Source organism: Rousettus aegyptiacus, unplaced genomic scaffold (assembly GCF_014176215.1).
Source record: "Rousettus aegyptiacus isolate mRouAeg1 unplaced genomic scaffold, mRouAeg1.p scaffold_m13_p_2, whole genome shotgun sequence".
Classification (NCBI taxonomy): domain Eukaryota; kingdom Metazoa; phylum Chordata; class Mammalia; order Chiroptera; family Pteropodidae; genus Rousettus; species Rousettus aegyptiacus.
In genome coordinates, this window is record NW_023416295.1 from 159,857,074 (window position 1) to 159,881,452 (window position 24,379).

General features: G+C 36.2%; 1 non-coding gene across 1 annotated transcript; it reads left to right on the forward strand.

The window, feature by feature from the left end:
• Positions 1 to 21,863: 21,863 nt before the first annotated feature.
• On the forward strand, positions 21,864 to 21,994 carry LOC118614515. The gene has a single exon (XR_004956101.1). It is a non-coding gene; the product is annotated as a small nucleolar RNA SNORA18 (small nucleolar RNA).
• Positions 21,995 to 24,379: the final 2,385 nt, after the last annotated feature.

The following is a 24,379-nucleotide window of genomic DNA, read 5'->3' on the forward strand; positions in this document are numbered from 1 at the left end:
AGTGGCCTTGTTTTTGTTTTGCGCCATCACATTCGTGAAAGTCCTCAACTGATGTTCATATTTGTGAAATTACTTATGTTCAAGGGAATAGCGTGACCCAACTGGTAGCAAGTAAGACAGACAGCTTCTAGCTATCAGCTGTGGGGTGACCAAGTGTCTCAGTTTGCCTGGTACTAAGGAACCCCAGACTGAAGGACTGGAACACAAGATTTTCAGTGCTAAAATGGAGAACATCATGGGCAAACAGGGATGTACTGGTCCCCCTAGATGTCAGGGCTGCCTTTTTGTTTCTCAGCCCTGACCCCTTTCAATACTATGTCCTGCGAATCACCTCGTTTGCACTTTATTGACTTATTGGTCTGCATCTGAGGGTGTGCTTTAGAGGCAAAGTCCCAGCTCTGTCATTTACTAAACACATGGCCTTGAGCAAATTATTCAACATTTCAGAGCCGGATTTCTCCTCTTTGAAATGAGGTTGGTACAGGCTTTGTGTGAAGGCTTAATGAGATAATGACATCTTCAACAATGCCTTGCACATCACAGGTGCTCCATTAGTGTCACTTCTTGCTCCTCCTCTGACTCCTACTTCTACCCCATTTCATGCAATAGCCTTGAATTAACAATTATATTTCAGGGACATTGTTTTTATAGCTCTTAACACAGTTCCAGATGCTCATAAACACTTAAAAATTTATTTTAATTGGGTTATCGCAGTTCCTTTTTCTTCTCTGCAGTATTCACATTTAGTTCTCATGCTTCCCTATTTCCTATTTCTGCAGGAAACTTAGACCTGTAAGTAATGAAAATAATAACAAACTCTGTATTTCTGGAACACTTTACAGTTTACAAATGCTTTTCACACAGACGCACATACACAAACTGAGCGCAAGTATTGTTACTCTCCTGTGAATTACTCTCTAATTCCTCTCTAATTAATATTACTCTCTTACAGATTGGCATACTAAGGCTTAGAGATGTCATATGCCGGATTCAAGATCATGTAGCAAGTAAAGAAATGGAACAACCCTAAGTCTCCGCTCTGCTCTAAAACAACTTTCCACGAGGGTTTAAAACTGGACATCAACATATCCCCATTCCTTACATAACAGGGGTCCTGGATTGGGCCTCTTAACCGAATATGGCTATTCAGACAAGCAGCTGTCATTTGTAATTTCCTGTGCTGTCCCCGAGAGTCCACAGCTTAATTTGACTTTAAATCCAGCATGTCTCTTGCCAGACCCATGAGAAAAATCCCATTTGAGGTGGAACCACTGAAATCTGATTCAGAGCTCTCTGCTGGGTCTTCCTCTGACTCTTGAATCAGCTTAGGCCTTTGGAAGCTGGGCTCTGCTAGGACTGGATAATTCTGACTTCCTTTGACTTGCCATCCTCTTCCCCATTGCCCCAAGAAGGGGTGACAAATGGACTCATAACTTTCACCCTTTGGAAAACTTTAAGCATCATAGCCTAAGCAGAAATCACAAATAGGGTGTGGTATTTAACTTTGACTAGTTCCAAATTATTTCCCCATCTGGAATTCTTCCAGGGAAAAAGTATTTGTAACATGCAGAGGGAGGGTGTGGGTCTAGAGGAGACCCAGGAATGCAAGACCAACAGCCTGAGTCCTATCCTATTAGCCGAAGATGTATAAACACAACATACCTTTCCAGAGTAACCAAAGTCAGTGGAATTTATGAAGCAGAAAGGGGCTAAGATTTGGAGTCATCCAGTCCGATTAAAACACCAGTTCCCATGCTCACAGGGTGGGTTCCCACCTGCTACACACTCAGTCTCTCAGTTTGTGCTCTCCTTTGAAATAAGAAAACAATAATGCCTAACCTGCCCTCCTCTTTGGGGCGGCCCTGAGCTAATGGACATAAAAGCGCTTTAGAAACTGGAAATCGCTAGACAAGCATAGACTGTTAAAATTACAATGCAGCTTTCTAAAGTTTGCAATATGTTTTTCAGAGAGTTCACTATGCATTACAATTCTCTTTGGTCTTTGTTTTTTCTTCCAGTGCCTTTGATCTCCCGGCACAAGCTCAAAGTAGCCAAAAAACAGATCTGCATTTGTTTTATAATTCACACAGTTATTCAAGCCAGTATGTGGTATTCCAATCCAAAAAGATAGTCCAAGAAAGCTTAAGTGCCTGAAAGGAGGGAATTGTTCAAAATATGCTTTATGGTTTTTGTTTCTCTATAATCTATAAGAAAATTTTACATTTTGATTCAGAGGAGAAGAAACAACAGGAAATAAGAGAACTTGAGAATTGAAAAGAAAAATTCCATCCCACATACTTAAAGATGATGGAAAAAAAGATTACATTTATAAAGCTAATTGGTAACGTAGAGGCAAGTACAAACGAATTCACAGCATAAAGAGTTAAAATGGTCAAAGAGATGTTCCAAGTATTTGCACATCATTGCCAAGCAAAGATTAATTTGCTTATCACAACTCAAGTCCTAATTCTAGCAGAATCTCAGCTTTGTCTAGGGCTTTGCCCAAGGAAAGAGAGATTCTTATAAAATGAGATTCACCTGTTCTTTATATCTAAATACTATTTCTCTTTTACTCGCACAGAGATTAATATGTTCTGGAAACTAACCATATGAATAATCCGCAAAAGATTGAGTAGAAGTCCAGAAATACATTTGCTTTTCTAGGTGCTGTCCTTGCACTCTGACCCTGCTTCTGTTCACAGAACCCTATTATTATGTGTTTCCAGCAGAATATTTTTTGTTTTAAAACTTTCCCTTTCAACAAGATGATCGATAGCTGAGCCTATCTGTGAACAGGAGACAGGAAAGATGTGCGCGTACATACTGACCACATAGCATGAAATCCTTCCACAACACTAACCAGCCCACGTACAAAGGAATTTGGATTTGCAATTGAATCTTGGACTCATTCCAAAAGACTTAATTCAGGAAATACCAAGGTCCTCACCACGGGGCAGAGCTTCACTTTCAAGGCCATGCTCCAGCCTGAGGGGGTGCAGTGTAGGCACACAAACAAGCCTGGGTGTCCGAAATCGGAAACTTTTCTAAGTGGCCACAAGATGGCCTTACAGTGCAGAATGACGTTATATGTTCAGGTTGCAGTTTTAGTCCGCAAAGCAGAGTGTCAGGCACAGAGGTTTTTTTTAGAGATTGCCACTGCAAACGTGATCGAGAAGTGACAGGTTTTCTGTTGCTCTCCAGATTCTTCACCTAGGTTACCTACAGCAATGTAGGCATAGAGTCTCCAGCAGAAAAAAAATAGAATATTAAGTACCCATTTTTTAACTCCAGTGTTACAGCCAAAATATTTCTATTCGAATGTTTCTATTCACTATATACTTTTGTTAAATTTATCTGGTCTCTTGATGCATAGCAATGAATCCACTATTTAATAAGTAATATTCTCATCTTTTTTAAGTTGATATACTGAAGACTTTAAACACATTATAAATTGCTCCTGCAAAAGGTTATAACTAGCTTTAGGCTAACAGACAAAATAAGAATAATACTTGCACCTCGTCATCATTAAGTATATAATTTTTTAATCTTTCTCTCATGTAAGATGTTCCCTTGAATGTGATTTGGAGGATTGTCTAGGGTAGCCGCTAGGGTTGCTATGTAGGGTTTGGGTAAAATTTCACATCGCATGGCATGAGCCAAGGAATAGCCTTAATTGGATAAAGAAGAAAATTTGAAGGCCAGGATCAGCGTGGCAAAGGCCCATGAAGTGACATGCCAGGCTTTGCTGAACCCATGCCCTATTATTTCTTATATGCAAACATGAGCAAGCAGTCTTATCAGCATGCCAAACAATGTGGTTTGGGGATGCCAGCTGTTCATAGGAATCATCTTGGAGTACCAGCTCCCAGCACCTGGAGACTCTGGTGCCCCAAGAATTTCAGTTCAGTCCCCCCCCCACCCATTTTGCAGGGAGAGGATGCCCACATTCCATGAGAAGCTAAGTTTGGGCATTGCCCCTCCAACTGTGAGAAAGGCAAAGTCCTAAGTCCTAGTTCGCCCCTGGCCCAGGCAACTCAAGTCTACTAGTGTTCTATGCCTGCCATAGTCTGAGTGGTTTAAGGAACAGAAATGTATTTCTCACAATTCCAAAGGATAGAAGTCCAATATCAATGTGTTAGCAGGTTTTGTTTCTCCTGAGGCCTCTCTCTTGAGCTTCCTTTTCACTGTGTCTTGTGCACAGGCATTCCTGGTTTCTCTTCCTCTTCTTATAGGGACACTAATCCTATTGAATTAGGGCCCAACTCTTACAATCTCATTTAACCTTAATTATCTCCTTGAAGGCCTTATCTCCAAATACAGTCACATTGGGGGTTAGGAATTCAACCCATAAATCTTTTTGAGAGGAGAGGGACACAATTTAGCCCATAATGCCAAGGAAACACACAGGGTTATTAGAGACAATCCTGTTTCTTGCATAATACTTAGTCAATTGATTAAGCAAAAAGTGGTATAACATAATAGCTTTTATTTTTATTTTTTTTATTACTAATGAAATTATATGCCTTTTTACATACTTATTGGCCAATTACATTCTTTCTATGATTTATTTATACTTTGCCCATTTGGGAGGGGAAAAATTACTGTTTTACTATTTAATTTGTCAAATATTTTTATATATAATGTCTTTTATTACATTATGATTATCATGTGTTTTTTTAATCGGACATATTGATGACATACTTTGCATTAATATTGGTTGATTATCTCCCCAGTATCCACAGTCACCCCTTTCCCGTAGACTTCTAATGTTTGTCAAGGCATCCGGCAAGTTCCAGAAAAGCTGACTCCACCCCCCAACTGAGGTATAGACCTTGAAAAGCCAATCAGCATAAGCCATATGATTGGTACAAGGGTGGACACATAACCCAATTCAATCTAAGCAAGGCAAATCTCAGGAGTCTTGCTATAAACGCTGACATGAAGATACTCCCTATTTCTTGCTAAACAAGAACACTGAAGCATACAACTTCAGGAGCTGATATAAACCATCTTGGAGAATCATTTTAAGATAAAGCTCACAGCAAAGATATCAGAGCAGAGAGGAAAGCAACTGAGTATATTTAGAATATTAATGTCACCAGATCAAACCTCCTGAAGGAAGCCTGCTTCAGGATATTTTTATTACATGAGCCCAGATGTATATTTTCATTTGTACATGCCGTAATAGCCATCCTGGTCATTGTACATGGCTCACATCCATTCTTCTTAGTCAGGCGTCCATTCTAATTGGTCAGTACCCGTGCTATGCTGGTTGTTAAATATTTTTAATACTATTCATATATGTGCCAATAATTGTCCTTTATTATCGAACTTGTTTCAGTAAGATTTTATTTTTGTTTAATGGATTAGCCATTGAGGTTTGAAAGTTTGTCTAGTACAGCAAGCAGTGTTGCCTTAACTAGCTAGTATCTCCTTAACTTCTATACAGAAAAAGGCTTTTTCCTTAGTATCAGAATTCTGTACCATCTTTTTTACCTAAATAAAATCTCTAATGCATTGCTATTTCCCATTTAGTCTTTTAAAGAAGAAAATTTTAACTTATTCATAAAGCAATATGTATGCAAAATTTTTCTAGACTTTTGTGACTTTTTCCCAAATTTTATAGTTGTCGCATCCTCTTTCTTTAGTGATTCACTTGCATTGGGTTCTTCCAATATATCCAAATTAGCTTTCACAGGAACAATTATTTTTCCATATTCATATTTCATCAGTGTACATAAATATTTAATTAGATTACATAACTGTGTTGGAAACTGGTTTAGAAACCTATTATTATCAAAGAAAAACGGCAAAAACATGGAGCAAATCGGTTATGAGCATTTGTCCTTCTGTGGACATTAGTCAGTATATTTCACAGAGGAAATGATGAACTTTCCTTAATCTGATGAAATGATTAAGTGGAGATTGTTCAACTGAATACAATTGAGTTTCACTTCTCGTTTTTTCACTTAGAAATTTCCCACGTATATTTGCACATAAAACTGTTCTGTACTTTGATATTTTTTGTTATTAGCATTATAGTTAGGTTGTGCTAACTTTATAGAAAGAATTTGAAGGTTATCATTTATTTCTATGTTATTTATGGAGCATAAGAATTATGTGTTTCTTCAACAAATTCTCTAATAAAATGATCAGATCTTAGAATCTCTTTTGCAGGTAATTCTTTTATAATTTCTTCCAGGATTGTTGTTCCGTTCAGATTTTATACCTCTTGAGTCAGTTTCAGTAATGTATTTTCTCAGAAAACCATCCGCTTCACTAGGGAGATTTCCAAATATATTAGTGTAGAGTCAGACACAACATTTTCTTATAAATATTCCAAATTATAATTATGAATATGTTTAAGTATACATAAAAGTAGAGAAAATAGTGTAATAAACCCCCACATATTCATTACCCAGCTTCAACAGTAACCAACATTTTTGTCAATATTATTTCATCTATTCCTCTATCACTGTTTTTTAAATGGAGTACTACTTTTTTTAGCTTTACTGAAGCAAAATCGACAAATAAAATTGTAACATATTTAAAGTACATAACATGATGGTTTGATATAAGTATGTTCACGTTGTGAAAGGATCCCGCTATCGAGTTCATTAATACATCCATCACCTCACGTATGTATTCTTCTTTTTAGTGAAAATATTTAAGTTCTACTTTCTTAGCAAATTTCAGTTGTATGATACAGCATTATCAACTATAGTCACCATGTTCTACGTTAGGTTCTCAGACTTTATTCATGTCATAAGCAAGGAGCACTGTGTTTTAAAACAAATCCCAGACTTCCTGTCATCCCACTCATATAAACTTCGGCAATTCTTCTCACAGAAAAGAACTTTTTACATAAAATTTTAACAACTTCAATGTCTATAACCTTATCTCACTCTATGTCTTTTCTTTTCTATTTTCCCAAGGTTTTCTTGACAAAGATATTGGTTTTTCAGTGAACCAGCTCTTAGATTAATGTGTCAGTGCTATAGTGTATCTGTTTTAAAATTCAAAGATTTCTGTTAACATTTTATTCAATACTTCGTTCTTATTACTGTTTTCCTCTAGTTGGTTCAATTGTTTTCTTAGGTTATATGCTTGCTTGTTGAATAATGAATTGCCTTGAGAATATCAATTTGCTTCTAAAATACAACTTTGACCTCATTCCTTAGGGTGTTCTCATTTTTCATAGTTTCTAAATAATCTATAATTGTGATTTTTAATTTCCACTTTAAATCAGGAATTATTTAAATAGTTTCTTTCTCTTTTTTCGCCATTTGTAAGTGTATGTGAGGGTTCATTTAAAATGTGTATATTAATTTTGTAGCATTTACTTCTCTTCACCTACCCCATGTTATATATTATCACTTTATAGTAACAGTACATTATTTAAAATATTTTGAATAATATTTAGTCACTTTAAAGAATTTTAACACTTATTCAGTTTTTTAAGTGCCTATAATTAGTCAGTTGGTTTGACTTTACTTAATAATTTCGGCAGTCTCCACCAACTCTTTAACACCCTTTCATTTTGGGGTATGTCTTAGTCATCTGAACCATATCTTTAAGAAACTTCTTGTCAAAATGACATAGTATTTATTTTGAGGTCCTCTCCTCTGCCCGTTTGCACAGAAGATTAAACACAGAAGAAGAAAAAAAAGTTACAGCCATGATTAAAACTAAAATGAACATATGCCCAGAACTAGAACAGAAATGTAAAGCAATTAATGGGGTAGAAGCTACAGCCCTACTGGGCTCCTGGTCAGAAACAATCTGAGATGGCCCGGAATTCAGCTTCTATGGGGTAACAGGCCAGGTTGATATTAATAATATTAATAACTAGCGTAGCATAGGGACCAACCAGTGAGAATGGATGCAGCAACCGTTTAGAACAAACTAGCTATAAACAAACAAGAGGGCCACTCCAGAGCATAGGGGCTGGCTATCACTCCTAGCAACAAGAATAAGAATCCCAAGCTGGAGACGACTTGAGACCAGGAGCTGAGGTGAGGCTCCGCAGATGGAGAAAGGAGGCTGAAAACAGATGTTACCAATTTCTACCTGAAACCATGGCTTCTGTGATGCTGCAAGCTTGGGAAGGCACACCTCAGCCTCTCCCCCGGGTCCCAGGCATGTCATCTAAGGTTTCAATGACTGTATGTGTAATATCCCCAACATCACTATTGGAGCAGGAGCACCAAACAGCCAGTAAAAGGCTTGGAGACTCGATGGACCATGAAGAGGCAAACCTCAAAACTGCTAGAATTGGGGGTGGGAGGGGTGGGGGAGTTGGGAACCAGAGAGAGAAAATGGAAATAATAATAAAGAAATAAAATCTTCCATTCAGGAAGGGCCTGCAAACTAAAATCCAGAACACAGGAAGAAAACTAATGTTAAGAAAGACAACCAGCACCATCACAATCACTACTACAAGAAAATAAAACACTTTAAAATTATTTTTAAAAATAATATTTTAGTATCCTCAAAGAGATAAAAAGATAAATAGCCAGTTTAAAAATAACTAGATTATGAAACAAAAAGAGGCAGATGCAAAACAGGAAAATGTTGATATGAAAAAGAAAGTATCAGCAAATAACTTTTTCGCAAAAGCTCTATGCCTGTTGTATTTCAAGAGCCCTTGTATATCTAAATGTCATTCTGCGTGTTTACACCTGAAAAACAACTTGACTGAGTATAAAATTATCAAGCCATACCTTTTATCCCCCAGATATACAGCCATCATTCCATTTCTTCCTGCCATTTATCTTGTCAGAAAAGAGGGCCGAGGCCAATCCGTATATTGTTCTTTAATAGATTTGCAAGGGGGCAGGAAAGGTTGTCTGGTTGCATCTGAGTTTTTTTATCTTTGCAATTCAAAAAATATTATCCAAGTGTGTCTGAGTATGGTTTTCTTAATTTTGCTAGTAAATATTAAATTCTCTTCCTATTTAGTTTCATCTGGCGATTGCTTCTGTATCAGCCCGTGTTCAACTGAAGAAAATGCAACCCACAGATTTAAGCAGAGAGAGATTGAATATAAGGTATTCAATAATTTACTAAATCACCAGGGAACTGGAAAAACAGACTTTAGACCTGTGCTGTCCAATAGAGGAGCCACATGGGGCTATTGAGTATTTAAAATGTGGCTAGTCTTAAATGAGATAAGCTTTAATATTAAAAAAAAGAAGAAGAATGTAATACATATTAAAATATTTTAATTGGGTTAAATAAAATATATTATTAAAATCAATGTCATCTATTTCTTTGTACTTAACTGTAGCTACCAGAAATTTTTAAATTATATATGTGTGTCACATTGCCTTTCTATAGAACTTTCCATGCATGAGTGATTCCCAAAAGCACATCTGAGAATTGAGCTGCCAATGGAGCTGCTGCTCCAGCCCCAGACAAGGAGCATAGGATTAGGAGGCTGCCTGCCCAGACAGGAGCCGCTGTTAACATGATGGCTCCAGAACTCTGCAGCCCCTCCCATCAGGAAGCTGACTGCTGAATTGTACAGCCACTTCTGGAGTTGCCTCTGTCTTCAGTACCAGCAAAACGGATGCCTCATAAGCTTCCTCTCTGCCTCTCAAGTGAATCAGCTCTAAATCCAGTCTCACTTGAGTACATGTTTGCAGAACCTAAATCATATCCGAAGCCTCGGGCAGTGTTGGGAAGGGTGAGTTTTGGCTTTCCAGCCTTTGCACACTGCCAGAGGGTCAGAATATATTTTGAGCAAGCCAGTCTACAGCACCCAGCACTGCCTCTATGACAGTCACTCTTGTTCCCTCATTGAAAACACAGATACTTCTTGGATTGATACTTCTTGGATTGGATACTTCTTTTTCCTTTCTGCAGCAGTTATTATTTCCCTAGACCCCATGTTTTGTTTCATTTTATTTTTCACTTCTCTTTGGAGAGAGATTAATCCTGAATTAGTATTTGCCAAATATGTACTATCCCACTCTTTGTCCACCATAATTCCTTCAAAACAAAGGCCATCAGTGACACAGTGAACAAGCTGGATTTATTACACCTTGTAGTGGGAGAGGCTGTATGCGACGAGGAACCATAGGGTGTCTTGGTAAGAGAATGTTAAAAAGAACTCATTATAGGATTTGGGATTTGTTTGGGTGTTGTAGTGGATTACGCACCATCAGAAAGCAGTGATAATTTTATTATTGGATACCTCAATAAGTCTTATTTATAGAGAGGGAAGACTTTAACAAGGCTGAAGATTTAACTGACAAAGAAAACAAAAAAAACCAGCCATCACTTATTTTAGCTGACAGAGGATGTTTGGTATTTTGTAACTTAGGTAATGTTCATGTGCTGTCTGTGTTCAGACATGATTACCAATGCTCTTGTTTTGGCTTTGAAGCATTGTGGTCATGGAGTGGCCTTGTCTGATGTTGATATTCTGTGAAATTTGTTATGTCCAATAACATCAAAGCTTAGCTATGAGTTCCAGGCCAGCTTATAGCAACACCAAGGGCTAGTTCCTGGATGTCAGGGACTGCTTTTCCTCTTTCTCATCACTTAGGTGCCAATATAATTCTACTCTGAAATCCTCCACTGGAGGGAAAGCTGTTGTTGACTGTTTCTTGGCCTGATTCCCAGGATCAAGAAGACGTTCGTCTAGTATCACTCTATCTCCATTGCTGGTGCTCTATTCACCAAACAAAAGCAAAGTGTTCGAGCTTGAACCTGTACTAGGGTTTACATCCAAGATGAAGTGTACCATCACCAGTCCCTTTGTCCTTCCTGCCATTCATCTCTGGAAATTACAGGTTCTGAGATTGTGTGGAAAGAGAGGTACTCATGGGAACGGTGAGGAGAAGAGTACTGCAGCCCTCTGCTCCAGCAATACCCACACGGTACGAGTAAGGTCAAACCTGCGTTTCAAACCAGAGTACAGACTGTAGAAGAGTGATACGTGTTTGAAAGTTATTTTAAAACAAAAATCCTTGCTCTATGTCAGGCCACGTTGTTTTTCTAAATCCACCTCCACTGGCTGTTCAGAAAATAAAGGTCTCCTAAATTCTGCCGATACATTCAGAATTTGTTCTAGTTTTTGCAAATGTATTGCCTTTTTTTTTTTTTTTTTTTTTTTTGAGAAGATATACCAGAAGCCTCTACCCGGGCACCATTTTCATCTGGAATCTTGCCAATCCAAACTTGTATTGAAAACATACTTTGTCCAGTTTTCCACCCCAGAATAAGGTCCGTAGGTTAGTTAATAAAGTATTGTATCCATGTTAATTTCCTGGTTTTAATCATTCTACCATAGTTATACTAGAGATTAGCATTAGGGGAAGCTGGAGAAAGGCTATGTGGGAACTCTGTACTATTACTATTTCTGTAGTTGTAACCTTATTTCAAAATAAAAACTTAAAAAAAAAATAAACAGTAATATCAAAAACTTCAGAAAAACAAGGAATCCGTAATATCAAAGCTTCGGAAACTAGTCTGTTCCCCACATATCCCTCAGGCCTGGTCACCTTGGAATTTACCTAAAATTATTGTTTATTTAATCAGTTTATTAAATAAGCTAAACTCGGTGCTGTACAAATAAAAACGTGTCATGTTTCTCTAATCACTCCCTCCCAATGTGCTCTGTCAAATCACCCTTCCCTACCTCTAGGCAACATATCAGATATATCTCATAGATTTTTAAGCTACTTTTAAGAATTAAAACTCATTGAACAGTCCTATTTAAAACTTCGATCACATATCCAATTCAGGGTTGTCCCCTCCCATCACCAACCACCATACCCCAGCTCTACCCCAACCTCTGGCATGGTGAACTACAGTCCTACAGTGTGGAAAGGATTAGAGAAAAGGGGGCAAAATTATCTTCTGTGGCAGGTGCTGTTATAAAATGGTGGACCATGGCCTTGACGTACAAGGAGCCCATATGCTGGCTCTTTCCAATGAGATGCATTTGCAGGGCATCGAAAATTCATTATGGGGATCCCCTTGGCTGAAAAGCCCCCTTCAAAGCCAGCACACTCTCCCTCTTCTCCCAGAAGCTCCTTGCAAAGTTCTCAGCTCCTGATAGCAAATATGCTACATAGCATCTTGTAGCTGAATCCCTTCACCCCATAGGCAACACCCTTGGTCCAAAACCAGCTACCTCCCACTGTGACTCCCGAGAAACACATATCCTCATCATTACATGAACTGGTAGTACTATTTAGGGTTCAATGGTTGTTCTGACCAGCCTCCTATATCCCAGACTCATCAGGCAGGAAGCAAGCACCAGTTTTCATTAATTTCTGTTCCTAAATTTCATAAAACACATATCCATTTCTCTATAAATTCTCTCGCCTTGCTCTATTCCAAATCCCAGGGCACCACTGGAGCCCCAGTTCTTTCAAGGGTCCCCTTATAAGAGAAAGGGAAATGCCACTACACTGTTCACTACCTCCGAGACGCTTTAATCCCCTTTCTCCTGCATCAGCTGCAGGTGTGTGATGAAAGGTGATAACGGCTATACCAGTTTTGCTGTCTTTTCACAATTTCTGCATGGATATGTCTAGTGCTAATATCCCGTTCAGAAACCTGGGGATACTTATCACCTTTTGTTCTCAGCTTTGGGGCTTCAGATGAAATTTTGAGAAACCATGAAAAGTCCCATTCAATATCCTGTTAACACTTAAAACACACCATGGCGCCTTCCGTATAACCCTCAGTCTTCATCAGGGCTTTCTGCAGACTACACAATGGGAAACAGAGAAGCTGTGACTATTGGCAGAGTCCCGAGTCTGGGCTGCTGAGATAAGACTTTTGAAAGATTCAAACCACAGAGTTCTGCAATTGTTACACAATCACTTCCGGCCCACCCTCATGCTGAACACATTCCAGAAAACCGAACATTCCTTAGGAGGCTATGGTAAAACTAAAGTTTAGAAAGGGTTGTAATTGATGTGTACGAATATTCTTTGAGGATTGAAAATATATCTGATGAAAAGAAAAGAATTAATACAGGATAGTTTTATGTGGTTAAAGGCGATTCTGTAAAGAAGGGATTTAAATCATTTTGAATCATCCCAAAGACTGCTTTGTGCAAACCACAGGGAAGCCAATTTTGGGTGCAATAATAATCGTTAAATCATTCCTTCGTTTATTGAGTCCCTGCTATGTGACAGGCTCCAAGTCAGGGCTGGTGTTGCCACAATGGATGAGCTTTGCTCCTTGCCTCGAGTTGCTCAAACACAATCTCTATAACGGAATAAGCTTGGAATGGAGTTTATTTGAAGCTTTCACGTGAAGGCAGTGGCGAGAAAAAATGAAGTGGTGTCCTTCTAGCACAGCATCCAAGGCCAGTACATTGAATATACCAATCACATATGTGGGGGCCCATCTAGGATCCTTTAAGAACCAGGATGCCACCCCATAGATGTGCACTTGCGCAACAAAAACCAGTGCGCACTTAAAGAGAACCACCAGGAAAAACTGTTTCTGAGAGGCTAAAGCTGCCTTTGGTTGGTAAGATCCTGTCCAAAGATTTACCTGTGCAATGGCACCCAAATCTCCCTGAGAGAATAAGCTCTATATGAGCTTTGTTTTTTTAGTGTCAGAATTGAGCTGGGATTTGACAAGTGAGTCTGGTTTTAAGTGAGGAAAGAAGGGAAAGCATTCCAGGAAGGAAGCATTAGGCACAGAAGGTGCTATAGACTGAATATTCTATGCTGAAAATTAATGCACAATGTGATGGCATCTGGAGGTGGAGCCTTTGGGAGGTGATTAGGTCTTGAGGGTGGAGCCCTTGTGAATGAGATCAGTGCTCTTATAAAGGGACCCCAGAAAGCTCCCTTACCACTGCCACTGGGTGAGGATACGTCTATGAACCTGGAAGCAGGCCCTCACCAGACACCAAATCTGCCAGTACCTTGATCTTAGACTTCCCAGCCTCCAGAACTGTGGGGAATAAATTTATGTTTTTGATAAGCCTCCCGGTCTATCATATCCTGTTTTAGCAGCCCAAATGGACTAAGACAGAAGGGAAACAGGTATAACAGTGGGAATGAACAGGGCATTCCAAGGAAAAGAGACCAGAGGTACTTGACTAGAGTAAAGGATGAGTGTCCAGGAAGCAGGAGAAAGTCACCTACGTAGGGTGGGATCTTTAAAACTGGAAAAAGTTTGGAAGTGTTGCAATGCGTAATAGAAAACTAGTAGAGCTACTGAAACTAAGTTTCTGGCACATAAAAGTGTTCTTTCTAAAAAAGAAAGAGAGAAGCAAAATGGATTAGAAGAGAAGAATGGGGTTGAGAATACCAGCTAGGAATCTTGCAAATTCATATGGCGACTCTACTTTTTGAATAGAAGTTGGAACCTGGGATCTAATGAGTGTAGCAATGAACACAGGTCAACAAAATAGAATATCCGAATTGAGGACATCCCAGACAATCTTTAGTTATTGTAAGTACTCCAGGCATGTAGCAATAGGTAGTTTGATTTCTCAACCCCTCCTTCTTTGTTATAACATGTTGTAAGATGAGATCTCCCCAATCCTTCTGAAATTGGCCAGATTGGGGACAAGCAGGAAATTATTTAGCAACAGTTGCACCATTGGGAGATTTTATTCTTTCCTAGACCTATGTTTTAGACTTCTATTGATAACCAATTAATTTCAAGCAACCAAAAAAAATTATTCTCGATGTGAATAAACTAGTTGGTTACTTCCCTGAAACTAAATTTCCCATAAAATGCTGCACTTCCTATGTCCTTCTTATTATGCAGTTGGATCTCATGGATACCAGCCATTTAAGGGTATTAATGCTTCTCAGAAAAGACAATATAATTCTTCTGTGGGAAAATGTTTGTTTCACACAAACACACACACACACACAAGCGCGCGCGCACGCACACACCATTTAACAATACAACTATTGTAAAACTTTACCTCTATCTGCCCTGATTTCCTTACTTAACTCTCATTACCATTAAGTTCCCAGCATGCAGTAACAGTAAGGCCTCATGGGATTGGACACTGAGCTCGGCTCAAATCACTGGAGTAATAACTTTCTAAGTTTTGAAACAATGAAAAAACTACAAATGAAATTATCAGTAATTTTATCATTAAAAATCCAAAACTTGTATTAAACAAACAAACAAAAAAACTAAACCAGGAAGAAATATAATGGACTAAATAACAGTTACAGTAATTAAACAAGCAAAGGGGTAATACCTACATTAAAATTAGTTTGTAAAAGTTGGCAAAAGCATTATTAAGTCTCCCTGGACAGAAATGCATACATGACATAATCAAAGTTTGCATCAAAAAATAGAAATTATAATTAGTAAACACAAATGGGGGGAAAATGTTCAATCCCTCTAATAATCAAAGAAATAATCATTAAAATAATCAGGCACCATTTTATACCAATTTGAATTCAAATTAGAATACCTAGGGTTGGTGAGGTAGTGCCCTTGTACCTGCAGAGAATAAAGAGTCCAATAACACTTTCTGAAAGAAGAGTTAACATAGTAAAGAACTATTAAAATGTTACATCCTTTGATTCAGAAATCCTATTTCCATGTATTTATTCTAAGAAAATAATCCAAAAAAATTTTTCAAACTTGCATAAAGATTTCCATGGCAATATTATAATACTAAAACAAAACATACAAACAAACAAAAAACCTGAGCTGTGTGCCTTCGAGTCTGGAAATGGTGAATAAACAATGCTCTACCTAATCAATGGAACAAAAGAATTCTAAAAAATTAAAAATGAAAACAGATTGATTTGGAGGTAGTGGGAATGTGAGTGCATTTTTTTCTTTTACTTAAAGATAACTGATATTGTTATAATAATATTTGCATAGTAATTTCTTTCTTAATCAACGAGCTACTGTAATTTCCAGAATAAAGAATCAATTGTAAGTAATCTTCAGTTTGCATTGTAAATGCTCCATGGGAAGACATTTCAAAATTTCAAACATGCTATCTGTTAATTTATCCTCAGATTTCAACTCTCCAGACCAGCTAATTCAGAGCTTCCTGTGCCCAGTGAGGCTTTTCATTTCTTTATTATCTATCAATTTATTTCATTTTGTTTTTAGAAAGTATCACCCTGAAGTAGTCTGTATTTCACCTCTAAAAACAATGAGAAAGCCATCTGTGAAACCTAGAGATGTTCCTCTTGAATCATTAACACTTTACTTTGGCAACTCATCGCTTTTTAGAGTGAAGTTGACATTCTAAACTAAGAACTAAACCCAAAGAACATAATACAGGTAAGAAGTTTTCAAATGGGTCCAATAATATAAAAGATGCTTTAAAAGGCTTTCCTTTCAAATCAAATCAAAAGTACTAAACAGTAGTTTGTTTTGTGACTCAGAGTCTAAAATTAGCTTAGAATTTCTCAAAGAAATTGTGCCATCTAGAACTAAATAATCTTTATCCTAACGAAATACATTCAACCAATCAGGAAAGGCAACATCCTTGGGAGACTCAGCAGAGTTAACCAAAAAAAAAAAAAAAAATTATCGTGCGTCTCCTTATGTATTTAATATTGAAAAGGAGTAGAAGAGCTGGGGTTTTTATATGAGAACACAAAACATTTTGAATTAGCTTTTTCAGTGGCTTAAGTACTTTAGAATTACAGTTTTCTTAAAAATTCGTGGAAGATATAATATTTTAAAAATATATTTAGAGCCTAAAATGTTATTAGTTTTATACTATTTCATACGATACCATTAAAGTTACAACTGATTTTTTCGTATTACTGATTCCCTTTCATCAATGAAATGGCCTCTTGGTTATCAAGAAGCCATGTCTATTTCACAGGCACCATGTTTCCATGAGAGAACTTCCACTAGAGTGGTCTTCGAGGCTTGCTATGATTAGAATCATCTGGGGCTCTTTAAAAAAATTTAAGATTTCACCAAAAACCTATTAATGCTGAAGAGGGTGGGGCAATAGCATAGAATCTCCTGTGAGATTCTGATGACCACTCAGAGTTTTGAGTCACTACAATAAAGTCATATTAAAGTCATATCCTCTCTCCCCACTCACCACTTACTCATCCTCAGATAAGAAATTTACCTGCCCTGTAAGTGTTTAGAGTATAAGATACATTGCTTCATGTTCCTCTATTGGGTGGAATTAATGTCTTAAAAAGCAGTATACCATTTCTTTACAAAGTTAAACATACTTACAGCATTCATTATTCAACAACCACATTCCTAGGAATTTACTCAAGAGAAATTAAAACATAACTCCACGCAAACACTTCTACAAATGTTTATAGCAGCTTTATTCATCATAGCCAAAAACTAGAATCAACCCAAATGTCCAGCAACTGGTGAACTGTGACATATCTACGCAGCAGAATACAACTCAGCAATAAGGAGAAACAAGCCTCTGATGTATGCAATGGCATGGATGTTACATACTGCACAACTCTATTTATACGGCATTTTAGAAGCAAAACTGCAGGGGTAGAAATCTGATCGGGATTATCAGGGTCTAGGGGTAAGAGTGGATAGTAGAGGAGACTGACTGCAAAAGCGTAGGAGAGAGCCTCCTGGGGAGATGAAAATGCTCTAAATATTGACTGTGATGGTGATTACAGAATTTCCTATATTTGTTAAAACTAATCCAACTACACATTGAAAATGACAAATTTTACTATAATTAAATTATATTTCAATTTTATTTTAAAAGACAGTACCCAATTACGGTTTGTTTTTTTTTTTCTGCTTGCACTAATGGGGGGCTCACAGAATGTGAGGTAGCAATTCTAGGTATGTGAGTCTGTCCTAAACACTAAAACTCTCCCTCAGGTAGGTTAACCTGGGGAGAGAAAGCCTAATAATGGATCTAACCATATTTTTCAATCCACTTTACAAAAACAGGGTCCATCTGTCCGTCTCCTTTATGACCTCTGAATGTACTTCTCAAACAGTTCTAAATTCAGGGATCATGAGAGGAGTAGAATTAATCATCACTCCTATATACACTCCTCCCTCAATATACAAGCATATTGATCAGAAAATTTTATGAGATCACTACTACGCCAGATTAGGGCAATTGAAATAACACATGGAAAAATGAAGGAAAATAAGAGGCCTTCAACTTCAGCACTTTTGTGAGTGTTGACCATTGTAGGTTGTAACGCATTATATTTTGGCTGACATTTACAGACACAAGACCAGTTTTTATTAGCATTAGTAAGAGCTATTTTCTGGCAGACTTAGATCTAAGCAGGTGTGATTGAATCAAACATTAGTTTACCCCCGCAAAAAAAAAAAAAAAAAAAAAAAAAAAACAGTATTTTCATACCCTGTAAGACTAATAAAACTTCATCATACAGAATTATTATTCCACCAGTGAAATAATTTTTGCTACTTATAACATATTTCTTAGAAAATAGTAGACTAGGGCCAGAAATTACAAAAGACAGTTAAATGTACATAGACCACAGAGGACTGGCCTTTTAATTGTAGCATCTAGGTATGAATAGGTTGCAATATTTCAACAGACCTAGGTTCTATTCCTCTCCATCTTATTTTGAACTTCAACAGATCTAGGGTCAAGGTAAGATTTGAGTATAAATCTCTTGAAATCATTTGGCTTGTCCATTATAGTTTATTAATTACATAAGTTCACCATGGCTTTTTTATTTTAAAGACTCAAACTTCGGCTTCAAATACAAAAGGTTGAAAAGTATTTCAATGGATAAACAAAAAGAATTAGAATGAAATGCATGAAACTTAATGGTTCTCAAAAACAAAAAAAAAGTCATAAAAGACATTTTGGAGATGGGAAAAATTTGAATATGAACTGAATATTAGATGATATTAGAAAATTTGTTCGTTTTCTTTGGTGTAATTATGTAGGAGAATATTCTTATTTTTATGTGATACATGGTGAAACATTAGGAGAAAAGTGTCCTGATGTCCATAATTTCCTTTCAGGACAGTAAAGAAAAGATGCATAAATATATTTTTCATACACATATATGCATTCGTAAACACACAAATGTATAACATATATACATATAATTTATACATATAAATATAAATTATATATATAAATATAAGTGGACAAAGCAAACATGATTAAATAATATTGTTGAGTGTAAGATTAGACGTGTTTATTGTACTTTTCTTTCAACTTTTCCTTATATCTAAAATTTTTTATAATAAAAAAATTAGAGAAGAGAAAGATGTAAGGATTCATTCTATAGCGGGGCATATTATCTTTTGGGCTTGAGGAACAGAAGTAACTCAATGAAATTATCGTAAAACAATAGTTAAGAATAATTTAAACACAACATGTGAAAATACTTAACCCTACTTAACTGTACACTAAAAATTATTAAGATGATAAATTTTATCCTATGTGTATTTTAGCACAATTTTTAAAAAATGTTTTGAATTAAATTTTAAAATAAAAAGGAAAGAATAATTTAAAAGGCCTCTATCTGGCACACTGTCTCTGGGAATCAGTTTTGCTCAGGAAATAAGAAAAGAAGTGCATTAATTTTAAAAGATGTGCTTCAGTTTTATTAGCAGAGTGAGAACAGAGGGAGAAAAAACAAAAACTAAAACAACACTGTTTGATTTGGTTAGACTCTAGAGGAAGAGAAGGAATTCCTTAGGAGAAAGGGTAAGGCCCTAGAGAAAAAATTAAATCGATGTAAAAAGAAAGTAAGAAATCTTCAAAGCCAGGCTAGTCCACCAAAAAAAGGGAAAGAATATATACAATTTAATTGCCCACAAATATTATACTATAAAATTAGAAAGGGACTCGATACTAGAAGAAAAAGCATACTGGGATGCATAGGAAACTTTTAGAGGAAGGGCCAAGGTATCAGAAAGAAACTTAAAGTGACACTCTGTTATCAGCTGAATTGTGTCCCTCCAAAATTCATATCCTGAAGTCCCAATGCCCAGAACCTTAGAATGTGACATTATTTGGAAACAGTGTCCTTACAGATGTCATTTTTTAAATTAAGATGAGGTCATACTGAGCGGGTAGAAGCTTGAGCAAAGTGGTTCTCTTCAGCCACAGGCAATTCCTGGAAAGGGTTGGCAGCTAGAAAGTGTCAGCCAACTATAATCCCAGCAGCTGAGGGGATAAATGTCCTAGAGGGGGCATCTCGGTAGTTCAATACAGCTGCCATGACCCATATCTCTTTCCCAAAAAAAAAAACCCTTCTAACAATAATGCATTATTTAGTCTCTTCTGTCTTTTCGGCATGCCGTAGGCCCTAGAGACATTTCTACTGTTATTGAAAACTGTAAGTTGATGAAAAGAGGGAGAAGCCAGTCTAAATATTTAGAGAATGACTTCTCAATTTTTTATATTGAAATTCTCATACTTTTTCACTTAGTCTTCTGAGATAGGTGGACCTTGTTACAGGTTTTCTTTTAAAAAAATTTTTTTGAAAACACATTTAATTCTATTCCCATTCCAAATAAAAAATTTACAATAAGCTAGGGGGGAGAAAAAGATACTACTTCAATTTAAAAAAGAGTTTCAACCTAAAACTAGCTTTGTTCTTTTTTTTAATTCGACTCTATTTTTCTATTTAACTCTTTATAATGAAAATTTTAAAACGTACACAAGCATAAAGAAAATAGATTAATGAGCCCTATGTACCTACCACTCATCTTCAACAATTATCGTCATTTTGCCAATTTCCAAATATCATTTGGTAGAGTAAAATATTAGACCACATCACCATTAAAGTCAAAAACAAGATATAATGATACTTACTTTTAGGGTCAATAATTTTGTCCTAGAGTTACTGGTCAATACAAAAAGATCAGAAAAAATAAATAAATATGAATATTGATAGACATATATCTAGAAAATCCAAGGCAATATCTATTTGAATTAAAATTTTGGGAAAGGTAGAAATATAATTAACATATAAAAATCTACAGCTTTTCTATAATCAGCAAAAAGTAATTTGAAAATGTAATAGAGAGGAAAGTTATATTCAATTCCAAAGAAACCTTGAATTACTTAAGAAAAAAACTTAAAAACATGAAATCTATTGAAGATAGCCATATAATTTTAATGAAGGCCATATAAAATATTCCTAGATAAAAAGATTCAATATCATACAGATATTACTATTCCCCAAATTAAATAATAAATGCAATGCAACTTTAATAAAAATTCAAAAATTTTTTTTATAGAACTGGCAAGCTAATTCTAAAGTATATCTATGAGATGTGCTGAAAAAGTCTAGCTTTTTAGAAAAAGAACAAAAAATACTTCATGAGATATGGAAATGTACTGTAAAGTCACAGTAAGTGAAATAATACAGTATTATAAAAAAAAAAAGGCAAAGAAATCAATAGAACAGAACCAAAAGCCTAGGAAAAGAAAATACATACATTTATACATATAATCCTAGGATATGATAAATGAGTCACTTAAAATCAGTAAGGAAACAGCAGACTATTTAATATATGGTGTTAGGACAAGGAGCTATCCATTTGAAAAAAAAGTAAAATTAAATGTCTTTCTCACTCTATACTTAAAAATGAATAAATTTCAATTGTATCTGGAATATAAATTTTTTAAAGAGTGAAAGAAAAAATGAGAAAACATTTATAATCTTGGGAAGAGAAAGCTAACTTGACAAAACATAAAATCCGGATACATTATATGTATGGCAGAAGACATATAATAAACAAAGTCAAAAGATTGTAAATTATGAAAGAAAATATCTGCAAGTGAAATAACAAAATTTTATGCCTTATTTTATTTTATTGCATATACATATATATCATTTCATCTAAGTTATATAAATATAGCTGAATATTTTATATACATATATATTTATATAATGAACCTATCAGTTAATAAGAAACAACCCAATAGTGATGTCTATCTCCATGGGGCTTTTCTATAACCCCACATTGTTGGAAATGCCTCATAGAGTAACTATGTGGTTTTGCCTTACTCAGAGAAATATCTATTAGACTTGTGATAAAGAACTATAAGACAGGGTTGCTAAAAGTAAAAAAGGCATAATGGTTAAGTTTTTTTTGTCTTTTGGAAGACAAAAAATCCCATAGCCCGTACTATTCTTGGGTGTGAGAGCTTAGGAATGAATATGATTTGAACTCATTCACGTTTAAAAGGTCTCTGCAACTGAGAACCATGCAAATTCATCTACTTTGACCCTAAAGTGATCCTAAAGTAAATTACCTGAAGAAGTTAGTTCCCAAAAATTCTAGGTGGGAAATGCTGGAAGTATGGCATCAGTATGTCCATATTGAAGTGGAGATAAAAGAAGCCCAACTAAAAAAATTATGGTCTGACTAACAGGACAACTGTGGAGTAAGCATAGGTTCTTCTAAAAAGGGTTAACTTGACTCAAGTTTAGAGGAACTAAGGTAATCTTGATAGGCAGTGGAAGGAATCACAACATGTAAAATTCCTTAAATAAAAATTTATTGACTTTAAATAATTTTGCCTATTGTTACACATAATTTTTTAAATCCTTTACATTATAGAAAAAAAAATAGAAATCTTCCATTCAATCAAAAATAATCCAGTTGAAAAACAGATAAAGAATATAAACAAGCATTTGAAGACAAAATACAAATGTTCGAAACAACATATGAAATATTGTTCATAAGAATAAATTCAGTTAATAATATAAATCATGTCAATAAAATCAAGTTATAAATCAACGAGACGTAATTTTTGACCATCACCCTATGTCAAAAACTGTCTAGGGCCTACAATTTTATCCTACTCAAAAGCTAACAATTTAGCTTCCCACAGTGTTACATACATACATTTTGACAGAAAAATATAAGACCACCTGGGGGAAAAAATATGCTCTTATCAGGAAATACATATGTAAAATCTGTTTAGTGCTTATGTTCCTAATTTTAAGCAATTAATTGGCATTCTGGTTAATGCCTCCGTCTCTTAGAGATTTGGTTAATGTGAGTCAATTGCCAAGAATATGATCAACTCTGAATGTTAATTAATTGAGACAGTGAAATACTTGGACTTGCAAGTCTGGGAACAAGGGCCCACAGTGATTACACCAAGGTACTGTCAACCTTCTGGACAGTCAGCTTTCCCCAAAACATCTGTCTCTCTGACCCCTCTCAGGCCTTCATCGAACCAAAACATTTAACGTTATTCCTCTCTTGAGATCACTTCCAACCTCTCTCATTATCATAGCCATTTCCAGTTTGTTAGTAGCTGTTAAGAAGCATCATCCAAACTTGCACACGCTATTCCAGACGCAGTCTGAACAGCACAGAATATATCAGATGCACCGAACCCTATTTTTGTTTGAATGTACCCTAAATACAAACTGGCTTTTCCACCAGCTGCAATATTTGCATGATCTTCTCAGGTTTGTATTTAACTCCAGCTCCCAACTCTTTTTCACAAGGCAAAGGAAGACAGTAAAAGTAAATGAGAGTTGTGCTGTGGAATCAGGATTTCTAAGTTTGAACTCTTGCCCTGCCATGTGCTGACTGTGTGATGCCGGAAAAACTTAATGTCTTTAAACCTTAGTTTTCTCACCTGTAAAGTAACAGAGATAATAAGAATACCTACCCTAAAGGGTTACTGTAAGCATTAAGTAAGTTACCTCAGGAGAAATAATTGGTACAATGCAGGCTATTTCCCGTGTACCTCACATTGTACAGGATCCATCTTATTTAACCTCACATGAATGCTATGATGTTTGTGTTACTGCATCCGTTTAACAGATGGGAAATCTGAGGTTCACAGAGTTTAAGTCGTTTGCCTGAGGTCAACAGTCTCTAAATGGCAGAGCCAGGGATATAATAGACATTCCAGACTCCAAAGACCAAGTTCTTTCTCTTGCATTGTATAGGGGCATGCTTCCCCTTTCTGTATGTCTATATTTTTTTAGTCTTTATACAGCATAACGAAGAGATTAGGAGTGCAAGCTCTAGGGGCAAACTGCCTCATTTGATGATCTGGAACGAGTTATTTAATCTCTACTTATTTGAGCTCAGACAAGTTACTTAACTTCTCAAAGCCTCAGTTTCCCCATCTATAAAATAAGAATTTTAATAGCAATGCCAACCTTAGAGATTTTGAGGCTGATTATATGAGATAGCATTTAACACAGTGCCTACCCATTGGCTAGTATACAATAGATGTTAGCTGTATTATTCCCACTCCGGGTCACCTTGCTGTTACCAGGCAAGTCTGCTTAGGAAACCATCCTACAGTATTTTCAGGGATCCACATCAAATTATAAAATGTTTCTGAACTTCCTAAAACACATACTTCCCTATATCTAAGATGTGTTGAATTATGTCTGGAATTCTTTTACTCACTTTTATGAGCTCCAAGATGACAGGACTGAAAAAAAAAGGAGAAATAAAGGCC